Raw genomic sequence first — 12,901 nt, forward strand, 5'->3', positions numbered from 1 at the left:
AGGAAGTTGGGACTGAGTTGAGCAATGACTTCTCAGGTACTGTGTCTTATTATATATGTGGGGAGTAATCAAATGCTGCTGTTCACAGATTTGAGCTCTGCCTCTGGTACTTAACCAGTTTTGTAACTGCAGCCTTCTTCTATGATCTTCTTGACTCAGCTTCTTCAGCAGGGAAGGAAAGAAGAGCACCTGCCCTTGTAGTTATATAAATTCACAAACAGCATAAGGGAGTCAACAAGCCCATTGACATCAGGACTTAGGCATCAGGACTTAGACATCAGGAAAGGAGGTAAATTCAGCTGAAGACAAAGCACTGGGGAAAATGAAGTACACATACCTGTTATTAACATCATAAAATAAACATCTCAAAACCTAATAAGTGTGCTTCTGGCAGTCAGATGTAGCCCCAAACACACCTATCCTAAAAGTAAGGGTATAACCATTTCATTGATAGTCCCTAGGTGAAGCCTACAGCCTGGTTATGGTAACCTCAAAAAGCGCATCAGGCCTGAGTGAAACTACACCCACCCATGCACACCAGCCAGAAAGAACTGTTGATTCACAGGTAAAATCTAATAACAACTGAAGAGGATCTTGATTTCTAGCTTCATACCATCTCTCTTTGCTCACACTCTGCTGTCAGGCCCTATGCAGAGGCTAAGAGTTACTACTATGGCTGCCTAGTCAAAGATGCTTGTCCACAAGACACATGTCTACTCAGAACATTTCTTGTCCCCTCTCTTCTGCTTTCCTGTAAGTCAGTGTCTGGTCATTTTGTATGATTTGGTATTCAAGAGCGGAGTTTGCCCACTCAAAACCAGATAGAGGTCAAAAAACAGTAGACTGATGACCTATGGACCATGTTGAAAGTGAATTAGGTCTAATTTTACCTTCCTTGATGGGAGAGCCTTCTGTCCTGAAGGCTAGACATTGAAAACAATCTTTGACTCATGCTGACTACCCCTGCAGGTCAACCCAGGTGCAGTTTCCAATGTGAGACCCTAGACAAGAAACAGGAAATAAAGGAGGATGCTTTAGATTTCACCTCTTGACACAGATCACAACATTATTCTTATGACTTTGAAGATGCCCAAGCATCTTGTAGCTGCTCTTGCCTAGTATATCTCCTGTCAGTCCCAAGATGCAGAACTGGATATTTTTCATGTAGTCTTGGTGGCTTCACATTCCTGCTGAAACTTGATTGTCTTATTCTGTTTTATGTAGCTATAACAGGATAGATAGCCAGACTAAGTAAGAAAAAGAAAATAAGTATATTTTCCAGACTGGAGGATGGGAAATCCAATGTCAAATTCCTGGCATCTGATGAGGGTTTCTGTGCTATGTCAAGTGGCAGTAGGGCCCTTCCTTCTGAGGCAAGAAAGGGAAAGCTGTTAGCTCAGAGGTATGCATATCCAGGATGCATGAGGCATAAGTGTGGACCTTTGTGCCACAAAACAAACATTGAGAAAATAAAGATTTTTTTAAAAAAAAAGAAAGAAAGGTGTAGCAGAATTTGCTCTTACGACAAGTCCATGATTGTGATAACTAACCAATTCCTGAAACAATGATTGCAATTATATTTATGATAACAGTCTTATTTACTACCTAATCATCTCTCCTTTAGGGTTGACCCATCCCCCTTGTTGCATAGAGAATATATTTCCAATATATGTTGGAGAACATATTCAAACCATAGTTATGAGTAGTCTGCCCCAGGTCCCAATTCATCTCCTTTCCTTCCAACACAAACTATTCTCACCCCATCCCTATAGCAAGGAAGTCTTTACTTGTTCCTGCATCGAATGAAAACTCCAAAGTCCCCAGTCTCATCGAAATCAAATATGGATGAGACATCAGGCATGATTCACTCCGAGGCTAATTCCTCTCTAGCTGTGAGCCCACATGACATCAAAGCAAGTTACGTATTTTCAAAATGCAGTGGCAGGATTAGCATTAGACGCCCCCTTTTCCAAAGAGGAAAAACAGACAAGAAGAAAGGGGTGACTTTCCCAAGTCATTTGAAAACCCAAAAAGGTAAATAAGGGAGTCTTTGTGTTATCAACTCTATTACTGTATATTAAATATACCTTATAGGGTCATTATGATATTAAACACATGCATATAACATATTTCATCATATTCGTCATCTCCATCCCTCAGTACTCTTTTGTGTTCCTCCTCCTTGCCTATCCCTAGTAGCCCCCATTTTAAGTCTCATTTCTTTCTCTCTGTAGCTTCTCCATATGAAAGAAACTAAGTTATTCTTTTCATTTTAAGTCTGACTTATGGCATTTAACATGATGATCTCCAGGTGCACCGGCTTCTTGTAAACAACCTACTTTCATTCTTCTTAGCTAAATGAAACTCCACTGTGGATATAGCACATCTTCTTTATTTGTTCACGTGTTAATTTTGATTATGTCGTCGAGTCTTATTAGCAAATATGTTCATATGTTGCCAAAGTAAGAGAGTATAAAAGCCATGTATAGGGAAGGTATGCCATGTGTACTCATTAAACTTTTGATCTATAAAAGGTTTTGGCTATGACATGTTCTGCTAAGCGGCTCATTTGCCTCTACTGCAGCATTTTCTCTAACATCAAAGTTGTATTGGTGAAAGGTCATTATTAACACCAGTACAAAGACAACAGCAAGGGTGGAATAGAGATATAGAATTGGAAAACCCATAGTGAAATAATAAAGTAAAAGTTTACGGAATTTAGAACATGATTATTCTTTAAAAAAAATAATTGTAAGTTAGCATAACAAAATATTGGGTTTCATTACACCATATTCATATATGTGTGTCTTTAAGCTCTGTTCTAACACACCCTTGTGCCCTCTGAACCCATTATTGCTTCTCTTCCTCATCCCTGTATCTCTCCCATTTTTGTTATGTCACGTGTAGCCAATCACCCTCTACTTTCAAACCTTCTTTAATATTTCTTCCTCCCCTTTCATGATTCTTAAAGCTAAGGAGTCATCTCCTTTGACTATGTGTACTGACCCCTGGGTATATTTGAAGATAATATTCTAGTTTTCAAAGCCTCTGGCCCATGGGCTGAGCCCACACTTCAGCATTTTTGAGACTTGCATCTGACCAAGGCTGGAGTTGTTCTCTAAGTTGTGCTACTTATATAGTGCCAGTGTGCATTGCTTGGATGAGCTCCCTAGAGTTGCTACACATCTAAAGCAAATTTGTGTAAGTTATCTCTCTGAGATCTAGGTGGAAGCTACTATGGCTCTGTGTGTCTTGACTTCTGCCCTTCTTCAGAGCTAGCATACATAAATGCCCCCAGATCTTGTGTCTTGTTCCCTCCAGAGCTGTGTCTGGGCCCATATGGGCCATGATCCATGATCTTGACAGCTCAGATATGCTGAGATGATTCAGAGGGCAAAGATCAACGCAGCTCTGATCATTAAACCCAGGAATGTAGTCCAGGATGCTTCCTTAGAAACCATTCGGCCCTTTTAGAGCTCTGGGTCAGTGATGGGAAGAATACCCTAATAGATCTCCCAGATGTCTTTGGGGCTATTTTCTGCATTTTTAGCCATCTGTATTTACCTTAATAAAAAGTCCTTGGTCACACCCTTGGGTTGTACCTCCAAGTACCTTTCCATTTTCACATGGCCAGGCTGTAAATTTTCCAATTTTTTTTTCCATTCTGTTTCTCCTTTAATTATAGATTCCTTATTTGAGCCATTTCTTTTCTCTCACATCTTACTGCTTGTGGTTAAAAGTATCCATATAGCTCCTTATACATTTTTCTAGAAACTTTCTCTATCAGATATCTAAGCTCATCAAGTCAACCTTCCACAAAGCCAATGACCAAGGGCACAATTCAGCCAAGTTCCTTGCCACCTGTCACAAGCCTTTCTTCTAGTCTAGTACCTTGCTCTTTATCTCCATCTGTGACCTCATGGGAATGACCTTTGACGCCTACATTCCTAACAACAATCTACTCAGAGCTACTTAAGTAACCTCTAGGAAGTTATAAACATGTAGACATTCCTTACATTTTTTTACTTCCCCAGAGTCTTCATCACAATCACCCGTAATGCTTCTTTTATGGCAATCTAGACCTTTTCAAATCTAAATCTCCAAATTCTTCCAGCTGCAACTCATTACCCAGACCCAGAGATGCTTACACATTTTCAGCTCTTTGTTATAGCAATAGCCCTACAAAAAAAAATTACATTCTCGGTAATTCAAAAAGAGTATGCATTTATGTCTTAGTTTTATAGGTTGAGAAATCTAATATCAAATGAGCTGTACCTAGTAATGGCCTTTATACTACATCATCTTTGTTGAAGATGAAAGGACAAGAGAACATGAAACAAAGACAGGCCATAGGCTAAGGATCAAACACACCTACTTTTGCAAACATTAGTCCATTCCCTCTGCAATGGATATCAGTCCTAATCACTTTCTTTTTATTTAACCAGTACTCTGTACTGTTATTCTCTGGATTTAGTTTCTACACTTACACTTACAGGACAAACTATAGCAATCATCAGATTGTATCAGAAAATACCCTAGATTCTAGAGTATTTTCCAGGTTAGATGGAGAAAGTAAGAAGAGATTTCCTCCACACAAGCAAGAGAAACATACCCTGCCTCCATCCAGAAACACCCTGATTTCATCCCGATCCTGTGCTCTGCTCTTCAACCTTCTCCATCAATAATCACAACTACAAAGTTTCAATTAGCAGTTAAGCATCAGAATGGTCCTCTGATGCTTTGAAATAGGAAACCAGGAATCCAGGAAGTGGGCCAGGAATCTAGCTTGAGAGAGGGAAAGGGAGGCGTGGATTCAGCCTGGTGGCCTTTCACTCTGAGCTCCAGGAACTGGGACCATTATGTGTGTTATCAAAACCTAATGCAACCTGTTTCACTTGATTAGTCTTTGCATAACATTTGCTTAATATATGCATAACCAAAATAACCAGATATGCTGATTGAATCCCCCTCGTTCGTGTGGAAGTCATGAGTAGTGAGATGAGCAGGCAAGAGCTTCCATTGCAATATGTGAATCCAGATTTGGTCCCACCCCCACACACCCAGATGACCTTGAGCTATGGAGGCAGTTGAACTCCTTTCTGGTATTAGTTTCCTAGCCGGTAATGAGTCTGGAATAAGTGATCAATAAAATGTTCCCTTCCAAAAGCAAAATTATATGATTAAGCAATTATGTAATGGACCTTTAATGAATTTAATTTTTTCCTTTCCTTTGGAATATCAATTCTCAGTTTCACAGTCTACTAGTAAAATTGTGGCAGAGGCTGACCGATTTAACTCTGCCATCTGATCCTCTGCAACCTTAGCTGAGCCTCTTCTCAGTGCCCATGGGAGAAAATTAAAGGGAGTGCTATGTGTCCACCGAGTCCCAAAGCACCCATGGGCAGAAAAGGGACAGGGGAACATGGGCTTCTCCTCTCAAACTGTCAGTAATATTCCAGCTCAAGAGTACTGTTATTGCAACTCCGAGGCAGTCAAGGATCTTTTCTCTTGCAAAGATTTTGAAAGGAATGAAATAAAATAATAGAAGATAAAACAAAATATAAAACCAGACAAATAAGAGAGGGGAGAAAATGACTGCATTTGAAGTAAAATCATGAAACTGAGGGAAAATGTTTTCAAAGCTTTCTAGGATGTACCAGCAACTCCTTAAAATAATAGCAAACACTTTAGATCCATTATTTAGTTTCCGTGGGAAACAAACAAGTCCGAGTAGAATAGGAATAGTGAATTTAGCTCTCTGTCTTCATTCATCTTCTACGTCCATGCATTTTTAAGACGGAAAGGCGTTTTTCCAGTCATATGTGGAACAGGAAAGAGAAAGGGAGGTGAGCAGGCTAGCCAGGCGCCTTGGTGCATCCACAGACCTGGAATCAAGCAGGACATGATTGATGGGTATAGTAGTTGAACACTGTCTTAGGGCACAAGGAATTCCTGGCCATTTCCAAATAAGACCAACCTCTAAATAATGCTAGGGATTTGCAAAGCACTATGGACATATCAGAAGTGCAATGGAGGCATCTTTTAATCGTGTTCTCAAATGGAGCACCAGCCCCACCCAGTCCTGTTGCCTCCTGGAAAGCAGAGGAGACAGGCTGGATGAATCTTTGCTGTCTGAGGCAGAGAGATGCTGGAGCACCTGACTGTGGGCTCGCACTGTCTGACCACACTTCCTCACTTAAGAATAGAAATGACTTCACAAATCCAAAATAGCAGTAGCCGTGAAACTAAACAGTGAAGTTCGGGCACTAAGAGCCAAATCAAGAAATGAAAGGAAGTGAAGATGAAAATGTAAAATCCCAAGCAGTATCTGGGGTGGGATTACTGCCTTCTCATGGGTCTCTGCTGAGGTCAACTGAGGCATGAAGGCTACAGTGTATCAGAATACTTTTGTTCTAATGAGACAGCAGGAAAATTGATGTATTTTTTTCTAATATTCTGCTTTGGTCATTTTATCAAAGCATTTGAATATATCAGTTTGGGTACGGGGTAGATTTGTTTATGATTTTTCTACAGTCAGGGGCACAGGGCACTTAGAATTCTAAAATTCATCCCCTCCTCCAGGTCCCAGGGTCCCACTCTCCTCTGTCTACAGACATTATCTGTGGGCGAAGAGAGCAAAGCGCTCCGATGCCAGCCGCTCCCATCTCACCTTTCAGGCTCAATTCCTGTCTAGTAATTACTGCCTGCGATTCCAGCTGTAATATGTAGTTATCGGCGAGCTCTCATTGGAGGGGTTAGCAGAGCGCAGCTTCTCACCGCAGCCTCACAGGAGAAGCTTCATTACAATGCTTCTTCACCCCACAGCTGTGTGAAGAGAGTTCTCTCCCCTCCCCAGCTCTGGTTTGCTGTGTACAACCATGATTATACAATGCCCCGCAATCCCTGTCCCACCCTGTTGCAGGTAGGAAAGGATCCAAAGCACTAACTCTCCCTGAGAGAAGGAAGGCAATGTTCAAACAGCAGTGGAGTGAGACCTGTACTCTGGGGAGTTCTCCCAACTTCACTTTATACTTGGAAACTCTGGTTTTTAACCTGGTCATTCTGTGGGTTTTCTTTACAATGGGGTCGATAGCACTGACTTTTGAGATTCGTGAGGAATAAACTAAATAACACAAATAAAATAAACCACGTAGAAAAAATAACATTCAGCATAACCTTCTGTGTTTTGTGGAACAAGAACATTGATGTTATTGTTGTTAGTATTCTGTCTAAACTCCACCTCCACAGTTACCTGGCAACAGCCAGGTATGCTCCTCCCCACAGTTACCTGGCAACAGCCAGGTAGGCCTGCCCACTATAAAAGGGGCTGCTTGCCCCCTCCTCTCTCTCTCTTCCTCTCTTACCCTCTTCCTCTCTTACTCTCTTAATCTCTTGATCTCTTGCCTGTGGCTTCTCTCTGCCCCCCACTTCCCTTCCCCCTCTCTCCATGTGGTCATGGCCGGCCTTTACTCCTTCACTTCTCTTCTCTCCTCTTCTTCCTCTCTCTCTCTCTCTCTCTCTCTCTCTGCCTCTACTACCCTCCTGGCTCGCCTCCCCATGCCCTGAATAAACTCTATTCTATGCTATACTGTCGTGTGGCTGGTCCCTCAGGAGGAAGAGATGCCTTGGCATGGGCCCGCTGAGACATCCCCTTCCCCCCATACCTCTCCACACACCCACAGAACCTACTCTCTTTATCTCTTTATCTTTCTATAAATACATCAATTGTTACTCTATTTCTACTGTCATTTGGTTATGATAGTTGACAGTTGATACTACATGATGCTTACAATAGTCAACACATAATCCCCACAGCCCTTCTCTCGTAAGCACCCGTTGCTCCATTCAGCAGTTCACACTTTCACCTGGTATAAAGGATCTGAGTAAAGCCAGAGGACTACAGTTCTGCCTCCCAGCACCTCTCATGCCCTGCTCATGGGTTGTTTTGTACACGTGTGACTCTTTGGGTGCTGAAGAAAGATCCCTCTCCTCTCCTCAGGGTCCCTTTCTCAGTGTTCATGAGGGGGACTTGCACAGAGCAACAGATTGAGTTGGTCAGAATCCACCAGCTCGATTTGCAAGGCTCCATTTTATCAGACAGTAGGATTTGCAGCCTTGAGAAACAGAAGGCTCTCAGGTTTCTACATGGGACCTTGATGTCAGCCCCGCAAAAAGATATTATTAGGTCCATTTTACTGTATCGGTCTGCTTTGCACTAATGCATAAAGGAAAGAGGCTGATTTGGCTGATCATTCTGGTGTTTGACAAGTTCAAATAGCATGCTGGTGAGGGCCCCAGAGATGTGTCACATGTGGAGAGGTGGGAAGAGAAGTAGAAAACAAACTGGCCTGATGCAGAATTTGTATTTCATTGAGAAGTGAAATGAGACAGGACATTCAGGCTCACCTTCTTATAACAACCCACACTGGCTTTGAACTTCCTGTGCAGATGAGAATGTCCTTGAACTCCTAATCTTCTGGTCTTCAGCTCCCACCAGACATGGCCCACTCCAGGGAGGCTGCATCAAGCCATTCAGGAGGGTGGAGTCTCCATGACTTAATCACCTCCTAAAGTTCCTATTAAGCATTATGTGTTTGGACCTCTCAGCTACTAGAATCATCCACCAAATAATTCTTTTGGCTTTATACATTATCTGGCATCGGGTATTCCATTATAGCAGCATAAAATAGACTGAGGCACATAGTAAAATGGGTATAATAATATCTTCCTTGGAGATCTAACATAAATACCTCTCAATGTGAGTTTTAGTGGGAACAAACCACAGTCAAACCAGACTACTGTGACATTAAAGAGGTGATGGTTGTTTAGCAACTTTGTCTCATGAACCATCCAAGGTGATATGGGCACAAAGCCCAGCACCACACGGAGCAAGAAACTTCAGCAATCTGACATTTTAACTTCCTTTACTAACTAATCTCCATAATCTACCATTTAGTGGGAAGCTGAGGAGATGGCTCAGTGTGCAAGCATGGGGGACTGAGTTCAGATCCCCACTAGTCAAGGCAAAAGCTGAGTGTAGTCATGGATGCCTTAAACCAACACTGGGAGTGGGAGAAAAGAGCATAGCTGGGGCTTGCTCACAGAAAAATGCTGTAGGTTCAGTGAGAGACTGTGTCACTAGGAACAAGGTAGAAAAGCCTGAAGCCCCCAAGAGCTACCTCTCTCTCACAGGGTCCTTTCACATTTGTGCCTGTCTCTCCTTGCCTAGACACTTTTCTCAGTTTCTACTTTTATAAATTTGCTTTAATACCAAATATTAGTTTCCCCACGGAAAAAATTGTTGCCATTACCTGTCTGCATTTCGGTAGCAACTCTCAGCTCCATGACTTTGGTGACAATTTTCTTGTTTTGCACTCTTTCTCCTGATAGACACAGACTCTTAGAGTTCCAAATTTGAAGATGTATTCGTTTTTATAATTATGGCCTCTAGTAAATGGGCTGGCACACAGTAGGCATTTAATTCACATTTGTAGAATAAATTGAGGCTATTGAATAAAACCCATGGACTCCCATTATTTGCAAAGTCCCTGCTGACTTCCCTAAACACAGATAATGTAAGCCGAATTGTTAGAGTAGCAGCAATTGAGAATCTGGAAAGAAACTCAAAGGAAAATTAAGAGCCTGCTTCAAGAGCTATCAGGGAACAGACTGTCTCTACAGACCCAGGAAGGATTTCAGTATGATGAGCTTCATGTAAACTCTGTCCTCCCCTCTATTTCTGAAAACTAACATGTCACCTTTATCAATAGCACATAGAGAAGAGTGTGGTACCTTCCATGCCACACTCTATTGGCTGAGAAAGCCTGAAGATAGCAATCCAGGATGCCTGCATCTACAGGAAAACCCCTCTAGGCCTGACATGGTGATGTACTATTATTGCAGGCACTGTAGGGAGGCATTTGGATAGTAATCCTGGCTGAGTTCATGGGCAACTGAGGAGAATCTATAGTCCCATGAAGGTGCTCTGCTAAAAACTGAGTGAATTTCCATTTTTCTTTTCCTCCTCTCTCTGCGTATTCTGTGACAGGTCTTGGCTGCTCACAACTGCCCATCAGCACTGTTGGGAGTCAGATCAAGAAAAACCAGAATCACCAAAGGCCAGGAGATAAAAATAACAAAGACATGGCCAAACAAACAGGGTTGTATGAATAGGAGAAAATCAGGGTTAGAAGTAGCTAGAGTGCTCTCAATTGTCAGGCCAGGAGATATTCCCTTTAACATTCAGTGTCTCCAAGTGAGCTCCAATTTAGCATGTACCAATGCTTGTAAATTTGAGAGGGTAGCATTCCACAATCAGAGCCTACAGAACCCTAGCAAGCTGTTAGTGTGAAGCCTCTTGTTTAAGGACAATTAAACAAAGGCTCAGAGACATCAAATGTTTTCTCCCAACCTCACACTGTTTGTAATAGTACTAGAAGAAGAAACCTAATCTCTCTCTCTCTCTCTCTCTCTCTCTCTCTCTCTCTCTCTCTCTCTCTCTCTCTCTCTTCCTCCTCCATGACCACCATTTGTCCCAGAAGTACCAATAATTCTTAGATGACAGCATTCCTTGCCAAATAACCCTGTGGGCTTGTTCTTTGTCAGGCTCCGTGGCTACATGAAGGTAAGTTTGCAGAAGCTCCAGAAGATTGAGGATCTCTGAGCTCATTTGTGTAGAGTGTGTGCCTATGGATCTGTGTTTGGGACTACATACCAAATTGAGCATGAAAATCAGCTATCATACAGGAAATACAACAACTGGATATTTCTTCCTTTGTTCGTGCTCTCTAACCCCAAACTTGATGAGGTCCCTAGGGAGTTTTTCTCTTCATGCTTTCATTCCTGAAGCCTCTGTAATTTGACTTCCCATCAGCTCCTGCCCTGCCCACGCTGTTTTTGCCCCTGCATGCCCACCCACACTTACCAGATAGAAATAATTTTATCAGATGGTCATGGTGCCCATCACTTCTCCACAGCTGGGCTCAGGAAAAAGCTCTGGGGATGCGTGCAGATCAGGAGTTATTTTCCCTAACATGCTGTTTCTGGATTTGCATACACATGGGCTAGATGTTATAATTAGTAGTGTACATTGTTGTGGCCACACAGTTCCCAATGGGCTGTCTACCTTCTTAGGTGAGTTGTGGAAGAAGAGTACTTACTGTTTTGATTTCTAGAAAAGGAAACAGCACCTGGGTGTCTGCATCTTGTTTGATTATCTGTGTTTGACAACAGTTTGTTGAGACGGTGAAGTTCCAGCATTGGGCTGGACTATAGGACTATGTAAGAGAAATAGATATGAATCCCACACAGAGAATAGAACAAAAAACAAATCCCAGTGAGGGTAGAAATGGTCACTATATGGTAAATAAAGACATGTAATAAGCTATAGAAGTCCAGAGTTGGGGCAATTTGTCCAGCCCTGGATGGGTGCCCTGGAGAAAGGGGAGTGGCTTCAACACCAAGAATCAGAGAAGACTTTCTAGGGTAAATAGGCTAACCATGTTCTAAAGATCTGAACATACTAATGGGTAAACTGAGGCTGGCAGAGGAATGTGAATAAAGAAACAAAGATTCAGCAGCATGGCTGGAAGGCAGATGTTGTAACAAGATTGGGTTTAATGACAAGAAGGGGTGGACAGCTGAAACGGAGTTGGAGAGCCTGTGAGCACTGGGGAGTGGGAGGAGAAAAAATGCAGGCAGAGGCCTCAGTGGTGTCACATGTCTCCTTTCACTAGCTACTGCTCTCAGGCAGATTACCTCATCTGCCTCAGGGCAGTCCTATTACATTTGCCTGGGAAGTTCTGGTCCTTGCTCAGTTCCACCCTTAGCCACAACCCTGTGAGTCCTTTGCCACATCGATCCTGCCTTATAACATGAACTCCTTGACCCTTTCCGTCTCCAGAATATCAGCCATGTTTCGTCTCCCTCTCCAAGCTCAGCCACTGATCTTCCTCAAGGCACCCTTGAATTATCCTTCCTAGAGATTTCTCTTTAGCCATCCTTTGCCCCCCATGCCCGTACTCCAGAAACACACCTATCTGTGATCATCAAATCCAGATCTCAAGTTCCTGCCCTTCTCCTAAGGTCTAGCAATGAATCCCATGTTGATGTGTTTCAGACAACTCTGCCCTGCTCTTAGCACACCTGTCCTTCAGGATAAAAACTTATAAACTATCTCTGTGGTCTTCATCCTCAAAGCTCATCAATCTACATGTGGTCCCTTCTAAATCAGAGCCAATTCCTGACTTGGCTCCTCTCATTCTAATAACCCTATACTCAAGCCTCTCAAATGGACGCCCGTCTACAGGCCGTGGCTCCCCCAGGTCACTACAATAACCACCTTTACCTACTAAGGCCCTCACAGGATTCTTGGAATTACTAGTGGTACAGAACTACACATAGACTTTGATTATCTATTTTTTTTTACAACACGGACTCACTAATATGAGATGGCACTTTTTAAAAAGCACTTTATGAATTCTACTTCATATTTCAATTTGTCAGCATCAACATTCTTTCACATTAAATAAAGCACAGATTTCTTAAGCTCAAACACTACAACACCAAGACAGTCTAGATAATAACCAAGGTTGGTCCCAAATTACTAATGGGTTAGTATATATAGTATGTAGGTAGTGTATATAGTCTGGATGCAGGGGACAAATGAAGATTCACATCCCAGGCAGGAAAGAGACACTCAAAGATCTCTTCACACTACTCAGAACAGAACACAATTACAACCTGAGATATTTTTCTAGAATTTCATATTTAATATTTTTGTAACAAAGGTTACTTATGAGTAACTGAAATTATAGGAGAGAAATAACAAAATGACCACTGGATTTTTAGTTTTGGAGGAAATTCAACTCTCTCTGTTCTAACTTTCTCTAAGCAATTACAA

Source organism: Grammomys surdaster, unplaced genomic scaffold, assembly GCF_004785775.1.
Source record: "Grammomys surdaster isolate TR1022 unplaced genomic scaffold, NIH_TR_1.0 266, whole genome shotgun sequence".
Taxonomy (NCBI): domain Eukaryota; kingdom Metazoa; phylum Chordata; class Mammalia; order Rodentia; family Muridae; genus Grammomys; species Grammomys surdaster.